This window comes from Martes martes (genome assembly GCF_963455335.1).
Source record: "Martes martes genome assembly, chromosome: 5".
Taxonomy (NCBI): Eukaryota; Metazoa; Chordata; class Mammalia; order Carnivora; family Mustelidae; genus Martes; species Martes martes.
This window is the reverse complement of record NC_137892.1, coordinates 10,648,249-10,665,624: the sequence shown is the minus strand read 5'-3', so window position 1 is coordinate 10,665,624 and position 17,376 is coordinate 10,648,249. Positions and strand designations below refer to the sequence as shown.

The 17,376-nt window shown below is 37.9% G+C and overlaps 1 pseudogene across 1 annotated transcript; it reads right to left on the bottom strand.

Annotated features, from left to right (window-relative positions):
* Positions 1–5,178: 5,178 nt before the first annotated feature.
* LOC308343661 (large ribosomal subunit protein uL16-like) lies at positions 5,179–5,804 on the bottom strand (annotated as a pseudogene). Its single transcript has one exon. The product of its transcript is annotated as a large ribosomal subunit protein uL16-like (transcript).
* Positions 5,805–17,376: the final 11,572 nt, after the last annotated feature.

Sequence of the window (17,376 nt, the reverse complement as noted above, 5' to 3'; positions counted from 1 at the left end):
TTCTCTGTGCATAGGGTGCCACGGCCAGATGGCTGCGGTGCAAGCAGTGGGGGGGGACTCAGGGATCTATGAAAAGAGGACATCTTAACAGGAAAGCTGAAAGTGAAGTGAGTATAAACTGGAGTATTTCAGGACTCTGCACACATAGGGTTCTCTGAAGGGGTGGCTGAGGCTTAGGAGGGTTCATGCCAGGATGTCTTGGGGCAGGCTAAGCCAGGGCTCCATGTCAGGAGAGCCAAAACTAAAATTAGCATGGTTTAAAGTGGTCCCTGGGCTACCTGTGAAAAATGTGTCCTGACAGGACAGCTGAAGCTGAAATTCATTCAAATCAGGGGATTCCAAGGTGCTCAGCACTACTGATGTCATGGTCATGGTTGTTCTACTGGAGCCAAAGTGGTGCAGACATGTATATTCCAAGGTACTTCATATAGTGGGTGTCTCAGTGGAGTGGCTGAAACTGATGGAAGCACAGGATAGGGCTTTCCAGGGCACTGCATGCATAAATCACCAATGGAGGTTGGCTGGATCTTAAGCAGACATCAGCTAAAAGGTTCCAGACCACTCTATGTTGGGGATGCTCTATTCAGCTGTGCATGAGGGTAGGGCCCTATCAAAATATTGTGTGAGCCTGAAGTGATCTGCAGGGGTCTGCACCTATATCACCTTGGTGTAAAGCCTGGGGCTATAATGAATGCTAATCAAGAGTGTCCCAGGGTGTACCGCCCCATGACCACCTTAGTGGGACAGCTGGGGCTGGTGTAGGCTATAAGCCCCGGGCTCACTGAGACAACAAAGCAATTAGGGTACCTGGACTAGTCTGCAGTTTCAAGGTGGAGGGTGTACATAGACTGTGTCCATCAATTCATCCCCTAGCAACACCTCAGCCATTTGTTGGTTCTCGGGCTGACTGTTTTATAGGCTAGTTGCTCTTTAAAACTGTTGATTTTATAAGAAAATATTGACAAGAGAAAAGAGGACCATCTGCATGGTACAGTTGGATGAGCATAAGACATCTGTGTTTGGCTTGGGTTATGATTCCAGGGTTATGCAATAGGTTCTATTCAGACTCCACTCTCAGTGCAGAGTTGGCTTCAGACTCCCCCTTTGCCCCTTCTGCTGTGTGTGCTCTCTCTCTCTAATAAATCAATAAATCTTTGAGAAAAAAAGAAAAAAAATTGGAAAAGAAAAACAATGAAAGAAACAAAACATATGCATTTGTTTTTTCCATGTCATGGTGTGACCAGGTCTTGTATTGGTTTGTGGACCCAGCACTCACAAACAGTCGGTGTCTCAGACCAAAATCATTCCCTAAACCCATCTGTCCTTGTAATAAAGTGTTTTTGTGTCCTAGCATGACTTGGACTGGTATGAGTTTGTGGACATATATCTTGCTGAGGCAGCACGTGGCCACTGGACCCTGCCCTAGTCTGTTTTTTTATGGTGGAAAAGAACGGAAACATTAACTTGACATTCTTTAGTCTCCATCACCCAGAGAGCATTGTGACAGCTACTCTGCCATTTGGCAGAGTTCCAGAGTTGTCTCTTTTATATGCTACTTTATGCTATTTTTGTTTTTTTTTTTTTTTGGTGGTTTTTTGTTTTTTGTTTTTTGTTTTTTTTTTTTTTTTTGGTGGTGGTTGTTTTCTTTGCCTTTTTTTTTTTTTTTTCTGTGCCCAAGGACAAAAGACTCTATTCTTAGTCCATAAATAGCATCTCTTCCCTTTAACATTCACAGCATTGGGGGTAATGTTATTCCTTATTATCATATGTCCATCTCTCTTGGTGTTCTCTTTTGCCATTCTGTCTTGTGTTGTGGGAATCTCACCCCTACTCAGGGATCCCCCTACTGGGGTGTTAAGTGTATACCTTCTCCCACTGTGGTGCCACAAACTCCCCTTTACTTTTCTGCCACATATTTTGGAGAATGAATATATATATATATATATATATATATATATATATAATGTACACACACATACAGAGAGAGAGAGAGAGAGAAAGAGAGAGAGAGAGATTCTGACCAGCAACTCACAGCTAGAGGGACCTGTTGCTCTTTCTTTGAGGAGAGTGGAATAAATGATGAAAGGGAAATAGGCAAATATGAAGGATAATGTCTCCTGCTATTTGCTCTGAAATTCTGGACCATGGACTTCTGGGACCCCCACCACTACTCAGGGCTCTCTTACTGGGGTGATAGGGGTATACCTTCCCCACTCTACCACAAGCTTACCCTTATTTTTCTGCCTGATTTTTTGAACTTAATTAAAATTAGAAAAATTAGTATACAGTGTTATACTAGTTTCAGGTGTACAAAAGAGCCCATTATTTTGTTTCTCACTCTCTCTTTTTTTCTGTCAGCTTTAAATAATAATAGTTAATAATAGTGCTGCTTTTGCTCCCAACTTCAGTAGCAAGTCACTTCTGGTAGGAGAAATAAAATTTGTGTTTCACCTTGTGGAACACACAAAAAGGCTCATAATTGTCAAAATGTGACTATTAGAATCAAAATAAAGAAAGCCTTAACTAAATAGTAAAGACATTTGCTAACTTAAAAAAAACAGATGAACGTTTTACCAAATAACACAAAAATTCATGATAACATATCACAAAAAACTGAAAGTCTTCCAGCAATTGAACCCAAAGTTATAGAGTTTGCAATCTAACTGACAAATTCAAAATGGCTATTATGAAGGAGTTCCACCAGCTACATGAAATCTCAAGAAGACAATATGATGACCTCAAGAATAAAATTAATGAACAGAAATAATACTTTACTAAAAATATTGAAATTCTAAAGATGAAGTCAACATAAAATCTGGAGCTGAAGAACTCAATAAATAAAAAAATGCAATGGAAAGCATTGGAAATGGAGCAGATCAGATGGAAGAGATAATTAGTGAGCTAGAAAATAAAAATGTGGAAGTGATTCAGATGAGAAAGGAGATAAATATTTTATTTATTTATTTATTTGTCAGAGAGAGTAAGCACAGGCAGACAGAGAGGCAGGCAGAGGCAGAGGGAGAAGCAGACTCCCTGCTGAGCAAGGAGCCCGATGTGGGACTCAATCCCAGGACCCTGGGATCATGACCTGAGCCGAAGGCAGTCGCTTAACCAACTGAGCCACCCAGGCATCCCAAGAAAGGAGATAAAACTGAGATTCTTTCTAATTGAAGTAATTTGACAAGATTTATCAGACTTCATTAGAAAAAGTGAACATAAAAACCATGAGTATTCCAGGAAAAGAAGAAAAAAAGGGGACAGAGAGTTTATTAAAAAAAAAAAAAAAAAGTAGTTGACCACTTCCCAATATGTCAGTTGAACTGAACATGCAGTCCATGGAGCTATTAAAATGCCCTATTATCTCAATGTAAAAATACCTTCTTTAAGATACAGTATATTAAAACTGTCAAAAGCCAATGACAAAGAATTTTAAAGGGAACCAGAGGAAAAAAGATGCTTATTTAAAAGGAATCTCAGATGTAAAGAACATAGAGAATGGGGAAAAAAGATTTCCAGTTATGGAATAAATAAATCATGGGAATGGAAGATATAACGTATGGAATATAGTCAATAATATACAAATAACATTTTATGGTGACAAATGATAGCTACACTTATGGTTAGCATAGTATAACATACAGAGAAGTGGAATAACTATGTTATATATCTGAAACTAATATAACATTGTATGCCAACTATACTTAAACAAAACAAAACAAAAAATACATGAATCCACTGGAGGAGAATATGCTGAGTGAATTAAGTCAAGCAGAAAAAGTCAATTATCATATGGTTTCACTTACTTGTGGAACATAAGGAATAATACGGAGGCCATTAGGAGGAGAGGAGAAGGGAGATGGGGGAAATCAGAGGGGGAGACAAATCACGTGAGACCATGGACTCTGAGAAACTGAGGGTTTTGGAGGGGAGGGGTGTAGGGGGTTGGGTGAATATGATGGTGGATATTAAGGAGAGCATGCATTGCATGGAGCACTGGGTATAATGCATAAACAATGAATCTTGGAACACTGAAAAAATAAAATTTAAAAAATAAAGATAAATTGTGATATTGAAATATAAAAGGGGAATAATAAAAGGATGAGACTTCTACAGGCAAGTAAAGATAAATTACTATCAGGAGAAAAAGTAAAACTATTTTATCTATAAAAATGATTGTGTAAACTTTATGGTATTCACAGAACAAATATATAGATTGGATGAAAAACTTAAGCAAACAAACATGTGAAACTGAGTGAATCACCACTGAAAACCATCAACTTAACAAATGCAGAGAGAAAAAGAAACAATGTGGACCAAAAAATGAACAGAAAACAAAAGATAAAATGGTATTAACAATAGTCGTACATATTAATAATTGTTTAAATTGCAAATGCATTAAAGATTCTAATCACAAAGCACAGCATGGCTGAGAGGGAAAAAATTCCATTTATGTGCTGCCCACAGGAGACACATCTCAGCTACAAAGACACATGTAGGCTTAAAGTAAAAAGAAAATGACATTTCAAGCAAATAGAATAGAAAATAAATGTATGAAGACTACAAAAGAAAAGGATAGCCATGCAAAATAGACTTCAAATTAACAATGGCAACAAAAGGCAAATATTATATAATGATAAAGTGGTCAGTTTTGAGAGGAAGTTTTATTGCAATTACGGCATATGTTAAAAAATTAGATCTCAAAAATATAACTTTACAACTAAAGTAACTTGAAAAGCAAGAACAAATTAAACTCAAATTTAGCAGCAGGAAGGAAATAATAAATATCGGAACAGAAATAAATGAAATAGAGACCATAAAAACAATGGAAAGGATCAATGAGAACAAGAGCTGGTTCTTCAAAAAGATGTTAGATTAAGAAAAAAATGAACTCAAATAAAATCGGAAATGAAAGAGGTGGCATTATAACTGATTTTATGGAATTATATACAATCATAAGAGATTACCATGAATAATTCTTTGCAGCAAAGTACATAACCCTGAAATATATAGACACATTTCTAGAAATATACAACCTACCAGAACTGAATAAGGAAGAAATAAAAAAAAAATCTGATCAAACCAATAAAGAATAGAGATTTTTTTGGGGAAAGGAAATAGGAGTTATTATTGTGCACAAAGAAGTAGAGGGCAGTGCTGAGGTTGTTACGAGTCCAGAGCTCACCATTTGTCCAGGGGGCCACAATTAGGGACATATTTGACTCCATAGCCATGTGGGATGAGCTACTTTTTAGCTACCATGTCTTCAAATTTTCCTTCATTAAACATAGCAAAGTCCCACTTTTTGGAAATGTAGATCTTCTGGAAGCAAGGGGACTGAATTTGGCCCTGTGTAGGCCTCAATCACATACAGTTTGTTCTGCAGCTTCCTACAGATGGACATCATGATATGGTTTATGTGGATACTGGTCACTGTGCCCTGGGGCTTTCTAAAGGCACTCCACAATGCTGTGACCGCCTATCAGTCACAGCATTGAATAATATCTTGTTGCTTCAGATTACATGGAAGGGGTGGAGTTTCTCTGGGATGTGAAGACCATCTTTGCCACAGCTTTTCACCATGTACTTCATGGCACAGATACAGACAGCCTCCAGAGCTTCAGAAGAGAGCTTCTCATATTCATATGACACCTGTGGCCACATAGTGGGAAGACATCCACTTCTGTCTTCTTCCACCCCAAGTCAAAGGTGCAGATTTTGGCATCAAAGACAACTCTGCAGAAGCAAGACTTTGGATATATCTTGTTCTTACAATACTGGTAACACCAGGCAGGGTGGTGACCCATGGCTATACCAGGATCTTCAGTGGTGACCCATGGCTACACCAGGATCTTCAGTGGTGCACCATGGAAAAGAGCTAAAGATATAATCAGTAATCAACTCAGAAAATTCCAAAACAGATGACTACACTGGAGACTTCTCTCAAACTTTTAAAGTAGAATGAGTACCATTCTTCCTCAAAATCTTGCAAAACTCCAAGAAGGAATCATTATAGGAAGCCAATATTACTTTGATATAAAAACCAGATAAAGATATCACATAAAAAAGAAAACTACCAACCTACATACCTGAGGAATGCAGGTGCAAATAATTCCTTAAATACAATATTAGTAAACCAAATTCAATAACACATTAAAGTATTATACTCCATGATCAAGTGCCATTTATCCCTAGGATACAAGGATGATGCAATATATAAAATTCAATAAATGTAATATATCACATCAATATAATAAGAAAAAAAATCACATGTACATCCCAATAGACCTAGGAAAATAAAATTTGACACAATACATAATTTTCTTGTGTAAAATTCCTTGGTAGATTGGGTATAGAGGAAACATAGCTCAACATAAAAAAGGATCATATACAACAAAACCACAGCTAACATTATTCTCAATGTATAAAAACTGAAAACAATTTTTGTAAGACTAGAGACAGTAGAAGAATGCCCACTTACAGTGCTCCTATTCAATGTAGTACTGAGAGTCTTAACTAGAGCAATTTTGCAATAAATATAAGTATTCAAATTAGAAAGGAAAGAATAAAATTGTTGCTATTTTCTCATTATATGATATAATATAAAAGTTAAACGACTAACCAAAAAATGGAATTCATTAGAGATGTCAATAGAGTGGTAAAATACAGTATTAACATAAAAAATCAACTGATTTCGGGGTGTCTGGGTGGCCCGGTTTGTTAAGCAGCTGCCTTTGGCTCAGGTCATGATCCCAGGGTCCTGAGATAAAGTCCCTCATTGGGTTACTTGCTCACTGGGGCACTGGGAAACCTGCTTCTTTCTTTCCTTTTCCTGCACCCCCTGCTTGTGCTCTGTCTCTCTCTTCCCCAACCCCATCAAATAAATAAAATCTTTAAAAAATCAATTGATTTCATTTTTACTAATGATGAAACATCTCAAAAAGAATTAAATCTATCCCTTTCATGATAGCCTCAAAAACAATTAAAAAAACTGAATAAATTTAGCCAGGGAATTGAGCTATATGTACAATGAAAACTACAGTACTTTACTAAAAGAATTAAAGAAGACACAAGTAAATGGAAAGGCATCCCATGTGTACAGATCAGAATAATTATTGGTAAAATGACCACAGTACACAAAATCATATAAATATTAAACACAATCTCCATCAAAATAAACAACGATTTTCTTCACAGAAATAAAAGAAACAATTCTAAAATTTTTTGTGGGACCACAAAAAAACCCAAATAATCAAAGAAATCCTGAGGAAAAAAAGAACAAAACCAGAATATCATAGTTCCTGATTTGGAAGTATGCTACAAAGACATAGTAATAAAAATAGCATGGTACTGAAATAAAAATAGACACATTGACCAATTGAACAGATGAGACAGCTCAGAATTAAATTCCAGGATGTATAGTTAACTAATATATGGAATGCAGAGCCTAAAATCATGGATATCCAATGGGAAGGGATAGTCTCTTTAATAATTTGGTTCTGGGAAAACTGCAAAAACACACTCAGAACCATGATTCACACCACTCACAAAAATTAACCTAAAGTGGATCAAAGACTTAAACATAGAACCTAATAACCATAAAACTCCTAGAATAAAATGAAAGGAAGATGCTCCTTGACATTGATAATGGCAATGAATTCCTGAACATTATGTCAAAAGTATAGACAAGAACATTTCAAAAAGAGGGACTACATCAAATTCAAAAGCTTCAGGACAGAACAGAAAAAAAAAATAGCCAAATGAACAGACAACCTACACAATCGGGAATTTTTTTGCAAATAATCTATTTAATTAATGGTTAATATACAAAACATATAAGGAATTAAGTCAACTGAAAAATAACAACAAAAACAATTTTTCCATTTATTGTTCATTTTAGTTTTACTACATTTTGGTTATTATCCTTAAAGTCTTTGAATTCCAATACTATCTGTAATATTCTTTTTTTTATCCTATTATTGCTTATTTAGATAAGTGTGGAAGTATCATAATTCAAAGTTTAAATTGACTGGGATTAAACTTTAATTAAGGTGGAAGACAAGATGGTGGAGAACTAGGAGGAGGCGCCTTTTCAACCTGTACCCTAAAGTGAGCTGATTACCTACCAAAGAACTCTGATCACCCATGAAATCAGCCTGAGATCAGAATTATACAAGTCTGGATCTCTACAGGGGCAGAAGATGCCAGTGCGCAGGTAAAGAAGAGTGGGAATATCGGACTGGTATCAGAAGATAAACAAAGGGGGAGGGAGCCACCAGAAGCGACACATTGGAAAGTAATACCCCAATATGAGAGTGCACTGTGACTGGGGACCAGCATTATCTGGGAGTCTGATTGAAAGCACTCAAAAAGAGCAAAGGATTGTGGGGGGGGGGGATTGTGGGAATTGGGGCAGCTAGGGACAGGGGCTTAAGTCCCCAGACCCAGGAAAGCCTCCCCTGGTGCTGAGCCAGAGAGAGTGAGGCAAAGAAACCAGGTCTTGGTCCTTGAGCCACTAGTGAGCGCACATGAGGGCACATGGGGTGCGGCTCCCGTGAGGTGCTGGGAGCCTTGCCGGCTAGCAGAAACACAGCCTTTTTGCAGTCTACATGCGTGCACCACGCCATGCTATCAGAGCCTGAGTCATGTCCACACACTCTCCTGAGAGAGGTGTGCGCAGGCACCAGCCGGAAGCTCTTGGTCCCTGAAAAGCTGAATACTACCTGCCTGCCCAGCAGAAAAATCTCAGTGAGCAATCGCTGCTTGGAATCTCTCTGGTGGTCTGGAGCTGCCCAGACAGCCCCCGCTTTTGTGGTTTTGGGTACAAGCAGGAGTTCTTGTGTCCCCGGGGACTGCGACTGGGAATGGGCTGGGCCAGCGGCCAAAGAGGAACTTTTGTGCTCTGCAGCACCCAGAGGGGAACAGAATGAGGCTTTTCTCTGAGAGGGAGGTCTGGGTGCATTTTGCTTTCCTCTAAACTTCCAAAAACCATCAAGAGCCCCCAAAGGAAGAGAAAACAAATGAACAAACAAACATGAAAACCTCCAGAGAACAAAAGTCCAAAAAACCGGTTTCTTCAGAGCCCACCCCCTTGAGGTGAGTGGGAGGACTTAACTAGGAAACACTGCCTGAAAACTCACGCAGCAGGCCCCTCTGCCAGAAAGCCAACCGGGGGGAAAAAAAATGACAAGAGAACAACCACCACTACTTCATAGATACAACTCTTATTTTTATTCGTTCTCACTATTTTAGTGCATCTTGTCATTTTTAAATTATTTTTATATAGATAACTTTTTAAGCCTATTTACCATCACAGTGAGATGTCTAGTACATCAAATTCCATAACAACATTTTAACCTGAATTTTTGATACATATACCCATGTTTTTTTTTTGCTTTTCTATCTTTTAATTTTTTTAAATTTTATTTAACTTTAGTTTAGTCCATTCTTTTTTTATTTTTATTTTTTAATATTCATATAGAGTTAAACTTCAAGGTAATCCCCTTTCCCCAATCAATGCTACACCATAGGTAAACCAATGTTTAATCCCCCTTTATCTTAGGAAAGTTGAGTCCTTTAACAAAGATATCAAGATACATCCAGGAAGAATCAAAATAACCTTCCTCGCCCACACTGAGAATTTATTACCACTCTCCCATCTTTTTCTTCCGCCAGTGTTTCTGTGTATTTGTATTTGTCTTGGTAGTATATAAAATTTACACTTGGGGTTCTTTTTGACGAAGTTTTTTTTTGTTTGTTTGTTTTGTTTTTATATATATATATATTTTTTTCTCTTGTCATCTACTTTTATCAGATTTTTTTTTTTTTTTGTATCTTACCTTGGGGCCCATTTGGGTTGAGCTTTCTCTTTTATGTTTCTTTTTTTTTTTTTCCTCTCTCTCTCTCTCTCTCTCTCTCTTTTTTTTTTTTTTCTTTTGTTTGGGTGGGGACTCCTGATTACTCAGAAGCATTCCAGGGTGCACCTTGACTGCCCCACAATCGATACATCCAGCTACATCAATTCAGCGATGTCTCACCAAAATATCTAGAAGGAAGAATGCCCACCAGAAGAAAAATATAGAGGATGGGCCTTTTGCAACAGAGCTAATGGCTATCGACGTAGACAATATATCAGACAGGGAATTCAGGCTAACAATTATCCAGACAATTGCTAGGTTGAAGAAAGCCATGGATGACCAAACAGAATTGATTAGGGCAGAACTGAAAGACACCAGAGATGATGTTCAAAATGCTCTCAATGAGTTCCAACTTAATCTAAATTCTCTAAAAGGTAGGGTAACTGAGACAGAAGATAGAATTAGTGACCTGGAGGACAAACAGAGAGAGAGAAAGGATCAGGAGGAAGCCTGGAACAAACAGCTTAGAAGTCACGAAAACAGAATTAGGAAATAAATGATGCCATGAAACCTTCCAACGTCAGAATTATTGGAATCCCTGAAGGTGAGGAAAAAGAAAGAAGTCTAGGAGATATAGTAGAACAAGTTCTCCATGAAAATTTTTCAAATCTCATGAAAGGTACCAGTGTCCATGTACTAGAGGCAGAAGTGTCTCCCCACAAGATTATAGATTCTCGAAAGTCCTCAAGACACCTGGTAGTAAGAAGGAGGAATTATAATTGTAGAGAAAATCTCTTGAAGGCAGCTAGGACAAAGAAGCTCCTTACATATGGAGGAAAGCCCATTAGAATAACATCAGACCTGTCCCCAGAAACCTGGCAAGCCAGAAAGGGCTGGCAAGATATATTCAGAGCACTAAATGAGAAGAACATGCAGCCAAGAACACTTTACGCAGCAAGACTGACATTCAAAATGGATGGAGAGATAAAGAGTTTCCAAGACAGGTAAGGCTTAAAAGAGTATGCCGACACTGCAGGAAATATTAAGGGGGGTTCTATAAAAGAGGAAAAATCCTAAGAATATCATTGAACAGAAATATAGAGACAATCTACAGAAAGAAAGACTTCAAAGTTAACACGATGTCAATAAAAACGTATCTATCAATAATCACTGTCAATGTGAATGGCCTAAATGCACCCATAAAACAACACAGGGTTGCAGATTGGATAAAACGACAGGACCCATCCATATGTGGTCTACAAGAGACCAATTTCAAACCTAAGGATACACCCAGACTGAAAGTGAAGGGATGGAGAAGCATCTTTCATGCCAATGGGCCTCGAAAGAAGGCTGGGGTAGCGATTCTTACATCATATAAATTAGATTTTAAGCTAAAGACTGTAGTCAGAGATACAGAAGGACACTACATCATTCTTAAAAGGACTATCCACCAAGATGATCTAAGAATTGTAAATATCTACACCCCCAATATGGGAGCAGCCAATTACATAAGAAAACTAAAAATCAAGATAAGGAGTCATATTGATATGAATATATTAATAGTAGGAGATCTTAACACGCCTCTCTCAGTAATAGACAGATCATTGAAGCAGAAAATCAATAAAGAAACAAGAGCATTGAATGACACATTGGACCAGATGGACCTCATGGATATATACAGAGCATTCCACCCTAAAACAACAGAATGTGCATTCTTCTCAAGTGCACATGGAACCTTCTCCAGAATAAATCACATACTGGGTCACAAATCAAGGCTCAATGGATAACAAAAGACTGAAATTATCACCTGCATATTCTCTGATCACAATGCTTTGAAACTGGGGCTCAATCACAAGGAAAACTTTGGAAGGAACTCAAACACCTGGAAGCTAAAGACCACGTTGCTTAAGAATGCTTGGATCAACCAGGAGATCAAATAAGAACTTAATTCATGGAAACCAATGAGAATGAAGAGATTTCATTCCAAAACCTGTGGGATAGAGCAAAGTCTGTCCTAAGGGGGAAATACATAGCCATTCAAGCCTCCCTCAAGAACATTGAAAAATCCAGAATATACCAGCTGTCGCCACACCTTAAGAAACTGGGGAATCAATAACAAATTAAACCAACTCCACACACAAGAAGGGAAATAATGAAGACTAGAGCAGAGATCAATATGGTAAAATCTAGAGATACAGTAGAATGTATCAATGAAACTAGAGGCTGGCTTTTTGAAAGAATCAATAAGATCGATAAACCATTGGCCACACTAATCCAAAGAAAAGAGAGAAAACTCAAATTAATAAAATTATGAATGAAAAGGGAGAGATCACAACTAACAACAAGGAAGTAGAAACAATCATCAGAATTATTATCAACAGTTATATGCCAATAATTTAAGCACCTAGAAGAAATGGATGCATTCCTGGAAAACTAGAAAGTCCCAAAATTGAACCAAGAAGAAATTGACAACATGAATAGACTGACATCTAGTAATGAGATTGAAGCAGTGATCAAAAGCCTCCCAAAAAACAAGAGCCCAGGTCCTGATGGTTTCCCTGGGGAATTCTACCAGACTTTCAAAGAAGAAATAACACCTATTCTCTTGAAGCTCTTTCAAAAAATTGAAGCAGAAGGAAAATTCCAGACTCTTTTTATGAAGCCAGCATTACCCTGATCCCCAAACTAGGAAAAGACCACACCAAAAAGGAGAATTTCAGACCAATTTCCCTTCTCAACAAGATCCTAGCAAACAGGATCCAACAGCACATTAAAAAGATTATCCACCATAACCAGGTGGGATTCTTCCCTGGGTTCCAAGCATGGTTCAACATTCGCAAATCAATCAATGTGATAGAACAAATCAATCAGAAAAGTGAGAAGAACCACATGGTCCTCTCAATTGATGCAGAAAAAGCATTTGACAAAATCCAGCATCCATTCCTGATTAAAACACTTCAAAGTATAGGGATAGAGGGAACATTCCTGAACTTCATCAAATCCATCTATGAAAGACCCACAGCAAATATCATCCTCAATGGAAAAAAGCTTGCAGCCTTCCTGTTGAGATCAGGAACACGACAAGGATGCCCACTCTCACCACTCTTGTTCAACATAGTATTAGAAGTCCTAGCAACAGCAATCAGACAACAAAGAGAAATAAAAGGTATCCAAATTGGCAAGGAAGAAGTCAAACTCTCTCTCTTCACAGATGACATGGTACTTTATATGGAAACCCAAAAGACTCCACCCCAAACTACTAGAATTCATACAGCAATTCAGTAACTTGGCAGGATACAAAGTCAATGTCCAGAAATCAGTGGCTTTCTTATACACTAACAATGAAAATACCGAAAGGGAAATGAGAGAATTGATTCCATTTACTATAGCACCAAGAACCATAAGATACCTCGGAATAAACCTAACCAAAGAGGTAAAGGATCTGACTCGAGGAACTACAGAACACTCATGAAAGAAACTGAAGAAGACACAAAAAGATGGAAGACCATTCCATGTTCTTGGATCAGAAGAATAAACATTGTTAAAATGTCTATACTGCCTAGAGCAATCTATACTTTTAATGCCATTCAGATCAAAATTCCACCGGTGTTTTTCATAGAGCTGTACCAAATAATCCTAAAATTTGTATGGAATCAGAACAGACCCCAAATTGCTAAGGAAATGTTGAAAAACAAAAATAAAACTGGGGGCATCATGTTACCTGATTTCAAGCTTTACTACAAAGCTGTGATCACCAAGACAGCGTGGTATTGGCATAAAAACAGACACATAGACTAGTGGAACATAGAAGAGAGCCCAGATATGGACCCTCAACTCTATGCCAAATAATCTTTGACAAAGCAGGAAAAAATATACAGTGGAAAAAAGACAGTCTCTTCGAAAATGGTGCCGGGAAAATTAGACAGCTATGTGTAGAAGAATGAAACTCGACCATTCTTTTAAACCATACACAAAGATAATCTTGAATTTTATAAAAGACCTCAATGTGAGACAGGAATCCATTCAGAATCCTAGAGGAGAACATAGGCAGTAACCTCTTCGATATCAGCCACAGCAACTTCTTTCAAGATATGTCTCCAAAGGCAAAGGAAACAAAAGTGAAAATGAACTTTTGGGACTTTATCAAGATCAAAAGCTTCTGCACAGCAAAGGAAACAGCCAACAAGACGAAGAGGCAACCCACAGAATGGGAGAAGATATTCACAAATGACAGCACAGACAATATGTTGATATCCAGGATCTATAAAGAACTTCTCAAACTCAAAACACACAAAACAAATAATCATGTCAAAAAATGGGCAGAAGTCATGAACAGACACTTCTCCAATGAAGACATACAAATGGCTATCAGACACATGAAAAAATGTTCATCATCAGTAGCCATCAGGGAGATTCAAATTAAAACCACATTGAGATACTACCTTACAGCAGTTAGAATGGCCAACATTAGCAAGACAGGAAACAACATGTGTTGGAGAGGATGTGGAGAAAGGGGAACCCTCTTACACTGTTGGTGGGAATGCAAGTTGGTGCAGCCAATTTGGAGAACTGTGTGGAGATTCCTTAAGAAATTAAAAATAGAGCTTCCTTATGACCCTGCAATTGCACTACTGGGTATTTACCTCAAAGATACAGATGGAGTGAAAAGAAGGGTCATCTGTACCCCAATGTTTATAGCAGCAATGGGCATGGTCACCAAACTGTGGAAAGAACCAAGATGCCCTTCAATGGATGAATGGATAAGGAAAATGTGGTCCATATACACTATGGAGTATTATGCCTCCATCAGAAAGGGTGAATACCCAGCTTTTGTAGCAACATGGATGGGACTGGAAGAGATTATGCTGAGTGAAATAAGGCAAGCAGAGAGTGTCAATTATATGGTTTCACTTATTTGCAGAGCATAACAAATAACATGGAGGACATGGGGAGATGGAGAGAAGGGAGTTGAGGGAAATTGGAGGGAGAGATGAACCATGAGAGACTATGGACTCTGAAAAACAACGTGAGGGTTTTGAAGGGGCGGGGGGGGAGCTTGGGGGAGCCAAGTGGTGGGTACTATGGAGGGCACGCATTGCACTGAGCACTGGGTGTGGTGCAAAAATAATGAATTCTGTTATGCTGAAAAGAAATAAAAAAAACTTTAATTAAAACTGGAATTTAATTAAACTGGAATTTAAAAAAACTGGAATTTAAATAAAACTTTAATTAAAACTGAAAAAAACTGGAATTTAAATAAAACTAAAACTGGAATTAAATTTTTACTTATTTAAGTTAATTTGAGTATAGTTGTCACATGATGTTAGATTAAGTTCAGGTATACTACACAACATATAGATTTGACAACTCTATATGCTATGCTATGCTCACAAGCGTAATTACCATATCTTACCATAAAATGCTATTACAATATTATTGACTATATTCTTATGTTGTACCTTTTATGTCTGTGGTTTATTCATTCCGTAACTGGAAACCTGTACCTCTCTCTCCCCTTCACCCCTTCTTTCTTATCCCTCCATCCTTTTCCCTCTGGCAATCAGTTTTTTTTCTCTGTGTTTACAGTTCTGATTCTGCTTTTTCTTCACCTTTTTATTATTTTTTAATTTAACAAACTTACTAAAAAATGAATAAAACTAAATAGCAGCAATCCCCAGAATAGCTAAATTGTGGAAGGACTCAGCGCTCCTTCAATAGATGGATAAAGAAGATGTGGTTCATATATACAATAGAATATTAGCTATCAGAAAGAGTGAATACCTACCTTTTGCATCAACAGGGATGCAACTGGAGGGGATTATTGCTGCTTCGCCATGAAGCACTGGAGAAGAATGAGGCACAAAGAAGTCAGCTGCAAGAGAAAAGGAGCTGGGGTCAGCAGTTGAGAAGACTGTCACCCTGAACATCTCCTCAGTCCCGTATTTATTTGATACAAGATAATAGCCAACAAATGAGTTGAAGGAGATTATGGATAAGCAAGATTTCCCTGATCAAGCAGTATAGGATTTGTAGTTGAGTAAACACATTTAAAGGGATCACCCAATTAACTACAGCTGATCTCCGAAGAAGGGGAGATAACAGGAAAAAAGAAGCAGGCTGTGTTCCACCGTGAGCTGGCCAGGCAGTCCCAGCTGCTTGGCTTCAAGGACATTTATCATCCTCTCCCCCAGTGGTCTTTGCTAGTACACATTTAAGCATGTTTGGTCAGTACATTGTTCTGAGGGGCAGTTATATCCCACCCCTTTTCTTTATGCAGAAGCAGGAAAGTTGATTTTGCGACTTCTTGATCCAGCAGTTGTCAGAAGGATTTTCACTCACATCAGAGGAGTAAGCATAAAATTATTATGGCAGTAAAAAGAATTATCATTTCACCCACACTGTCGACTAGTTTGTTTGGTCCAAGTAAAAAGGTTTAGAACAGACAGAATATCATCAATCCTTTGTGTAAAACTCACCCTGGAACTAATTGTAATGACGAGTGAGTAATGCCTTGAATAATATCTTGAAGCTGTTTAATATCTAAAGTTAAATTTGTAATGTGACAGCGAATCTTGTTCTATGGTATTTCCAAACTCTTAGGTGATTGAAAGCAGTCGTGACCTTCCATAAATTCTTTTGTGTTTTATGATAATCAACAAAAGAGAATGGCTCCAAAAGTCCTCATTCATGCCAGACCAGAGGTGCATCTTCCCAAGATAAGGTTTGTGGTAAAATGAGGTGATAAAAAACTTACCATTTTAAATGTTGATGAGAGGAGCAGGGTCTCCCAGTGCAATTGGTGACTGTCATCCCCTTAGGGGACCAGTCCCATACAATCCCATAGGAATCATTAACAACAATACTGGGGTAAGAAGCTCAACAATCCTCCCATAAGGGGCAAATTCCTTCATCAGACCCTATCTATGTCAGTTTGCATTTGGGAATAGGGGGTGCTGATGTGCTATAGCTTGGATCCTGATATTCTTTGGCTTGGAATCTTTTAGTGGAGAGTTCATGTAACTGGACTTTAGTCAGACTATTGCTGGTAGGAGGGGTCACCAACCATCTTTGATAATCAGGGATAAGACAACTGGAATGATTGCTGATACATATTGGTCTATTTTGATATCCCAATGTAAGATTAATGTTTGTGCCCTCCTCTTGGGGCCATAATGGCAATCTAGGATCCAAAATTCCAGGTACCCATTTTGAGGCATTCAAACAAATTGGTATTATATCTTCTCCCCATTTTACTGGGCATATTAGGTATATAAGCCCAATAAAATTGTCTATTTGTGCATAACATCCAGGAACACTTATGACTACCATGATGAAGATCATCATAGTAGATCAGATGTTAGAAACAGTAGCAGTTTCAATATGCTGTAAAATATACACAGTTTATATGTAAAGAATCAAATAACAAATTAAATGCAGAAGAAACACCTTGAAATAATGTAATGATTGCCATTAATTCTGATTTCTGTGTTGATAATTAAAGCACTGGCTTTTATATTTGCCT